Below are 3,902 nucleotides of genomic sequence, written 5' to 3' on the forward strand. Positions count from 1 at the left end.
CACACACATGTACATATATAGATGCACACAACCCACACAACCTGAGAACTAATGCTCACAGCACAAAAATACACAATAATGATGAACAGAAATTTAAAAATCCTAGTGAAAATAGTGTTTGGCATGAAACAATTCTCTGCTATCTATGGCACCAAGAAGAGGTGAACTGAAATGAGCATTCAACCTGTACTTAATAAGTAGGAATTTAGTTTAGTTTTATGGCTTAAATCGCCATGACTAAAAGTCAGTAATTGCAATTTGTTAAAAAAAAATAGACAATATCAATTTTCACTTTGGGATTATATGTGTCTTTATAAAAATCTGAATCATTTAGAAATAATGTTGAAAAAGAGGGGATGTCTATAAAATTTGGGGGTGTATGAGAATCATACTTCTCCATGCACAAGTTTATTTTTACACAGTAAAACAGAAAAAAAACCTATGTACAGTGTGGACACATCTTGACCAAACACCAATCCATTTTAGCCCATACTCTCTCAACGTAACCCCAACATAACTTGATCATAGTTGTACTGTACCTGTGTCTATCTTTCTTTTCCATATTTCTTTAATCCTGATGATCTGATGGATCAAATTGAATGGAATAGGAGCTGTTAAAGGCTAACGCTGCATGAAAAACAGAGAAATTAGGACACAGACTGCAGCAGGGTCTTCTGTTCCTCTGTTCTCTCATGGTGGCTCTGGGTGAGACCCTGGTGCATGTCACAATCACTTTCATGCAGCTTTGGCTGGGGAGGTTGCTTTTCCTTTCTGTGTGGCCCAAAACTGGATATGTTTAATGCGATAGCCCCTCAGAAGTAGTGATATCATTGAGGGTCATTGGCATAAATAGAGACAAAAACTTTACAGACTGGCTGTCCAATACCCTGGACTTTGGAGGCCAGAGACAACTTATTACCATAAAGCCCCCCCCCCAAAAAAAACCCAATAACAACAACAACAACAAAACCAAACCTTGATTCTCAGATACTTGTCATTGTTTACCTACACTGACCAAGGTTATGTCCTTGAGAAACAGCCTTTTGTCCAGAATGACTGATATTACTATGACTATATGTATGGAAAACCAGAACCCATGGTTGTTCTAATCATCTATTAGGGAACTTTTCAAGGCATACTAGAGATAAATGGCACTATTTATGACATAATACCCAGGAGCCCTTCTTCCACATTTGAACATCCAGTTTACAAGGTGGCCATTGAGAACACAGTCACTCTCATTCAGTTGTAGATTAACAGAAGACAAAACAGAATGGCAAATGAAACTTCAGGAAAGGAAAATATCAAAGTGAGGCAAAGCAGTTAGGAGAACTGGTGGGTTCATAAAAAGACTATTGAATATTTTGTGGTATTAGATAATTAACAATTTGTCTATATATGAAGAATTATAGCCTATCAGCATCAAGTATTTAAAATTATCAATGGAGTGAGTGGCTATTATGTTCAAAGAGAAGGCAAATTATTAACATGTCTATTTAGCAAAATATCATCAGTGAATTCTCTAGGGCCCGTGATCTTCCACACATGGACTTATGTCCAGGCCTCACATCTAATCACAGGGCAATTACTTCTTCCATAACAGTCATGCCATTATTGTGCTACTGGATACATATTTTTGATAAGTAGGAATTATGGCACAAGGGCTCAACAGCTGGGTAGAATCACTAGTGTCATTTTCTTCCCATTACCCTGAACAGCATCTTCAGTTTCTAGAAAAGCTTGCTGGCAAGGAGGAAGCTTCCAGGTCAGATGCAGCTTGGTCACTTTGTGTTCTTTAATCACAGTACGCATTATGATCAGCAATAGGGTCTTACCATCTAATTATGAAAATCATGGAGTAATACCATTTTAGCATTTAGTAATGTATGGATGGTGAGAAACTCTAGGGTTTCCAAGATAGACAACCCACAAGCAAGCCTAACATTCGGATTATTTTTTGATAACCTATTCTTTCAGGGCATCATTATGCATACATGTTGGCTACCTGTGTTCATAGTGGTTCAAATTTTATCTATATTTTTAATTAGCTTACAATGTAGTAAGTGCCTATGTGGAGTTTTCATATATTCTTAACTTTATTTAAACTTACTTCTCTCCCCATTTATGCCCATCCTTGATTTGGTTCCTTCTGTATCCATACACACTTGTACTTCCATATTACCTGTATTCTACTATAACACATACCCCAAAAAGACTTTTCTGTGTACTTGCTCGTGGCTCCTTTTTGACTTCCTGAAGTCTATTTGTAGCCTAAAATAAACACACAAGTTTCAAAATAAGAATGTATGATGCACATAAAGTGGGAACATGCTGCCTTTCAGGGCCTAAGCTACCTCATTCAGGATGATACTGTTTAGTTCTACCCTGCAAATTTTATTTTTTAAGGTGAAAAAAATTTCAATTTGTAGATCTGCCATATTTTCATCATCCATTCACGAATTAGTGGGCAACTAAATTTATTCCATTTCGCAGCTGCTGTGAAGAGAGCGGCAGTAACCATGAATGTCTAAGTGTCTCAGCAGTAGTCCTTAGGGTATAGGCCAAGAAGTGTTAGAGATGGGGAATGCAGTGGTTCTATTCTTTTTAGCTTTAGGAGAAACTCCACACTGTTTTCCGTAGGGGATCCACTACCTACAATACCCACAGTAAATAGTTATTTCTCTCCTAACAACCTCACTTGCATTTGGTGTAAGTTGTTTCCATGATGATGACCCTTCTGACTAGGGTGTGATATAATCTCATAGTAGTTTTAGTTTGCATTTGTCTGGTGGCCAAGATGTTTTAGCACTTTCATAAAGATGTATTTGTGTTTTTGTGTGAACAAATGCACATATATCCTGCAACACACTGAGTGTAAGGTTCCAGAATTGCTTCTCTCTTTCCACCAGGATCTATCTTGTTTGTGTCCTTTTTTACTCAAGACTAGCTGGTCTACAAGCTTTCAAGCAATTTTCCTGTTTCCAGCTCCAACCACCCATTAGGAGTTCTATAATTACAGAACCTGCTATAAATACAGAAGTAGATATGCTTCCTACAACTCTTCTAGTGCTTGAAGTCAGGCCATCAGACATGCATGGAAAGAATGTTTCAATGATTCATCTAAGCTGCCTTCATATAAAAAAGTGGAGAAGATATTAGAAGATGGAAAGATCTCCCATACTCATGGCTCAGTAAGATTAACATAGTAAAGGTGGCAATCGTATCAAAAGGAATCTACAGAGTCAATGCAATCCCTATCAAAATTCTAACACAATTGTTTACAGACCTGGAAAGAACAATACTTAACTCCATAAGGAAAAACAAGAAAACCAAGTATAGATAGCTAAAATTATCCTGTGCAATAAAAGAACTGCTGAGGTATCACCATCCCTGATCTCAAGCTCTACTACAAGGTTATAGTAATAAAAACAGCATAGTATTGGCATAAAAATAGACAGGTAGATCAATGGAATTAAATCAAAGACCAAGACATAAGTCTGCATACCTATGGTACTTGATTTCTTTTACAAAGAAGCCAAAACTATACAATGGTGAAAAGAAAGCATCTTCAACAAATGGTGCTGGTATAACTGGAGGTCAGCATGTAGAAGAACACAAATAGATTCATATCTATTACCTTGCACAAAACTCAAGTCCAAGTGGATCAATGACCTCAACATAAATCCTGTTACACTAAACCTGAAAGAGAAGAAAGTAGGAAGTAGCCTTGAACACATTGGCACAGGAGATATCTTCCTGAATAGAACACCGGTAGCACAGACACTAAGATTCACAATTAATAAATGGAATCTCATAAAACTAAAAAGATTCTATAAGGCAAGGGACACTGTCAATAGGAAACACACAATGGGAAAAAATATCTTCACCAGCCCCACATCTAA

The sequence above is a fragment of the Peromyscus maniculatus genome, chromosome 17 (assembly GCF_049852395.1).
Source record: "Peromyscus maniculatus bairdii isolate BWxNUB_F1_BW_parent chromosome 17, HU_Pman_BW_mat_3.1, whole genome shotgun sequence".
NCBI lineage: Eukaryota > Metazoa > Chordata > Mammalia > Rodentia > Cricetidae > Peromyscus > Peromyscus maniculatus.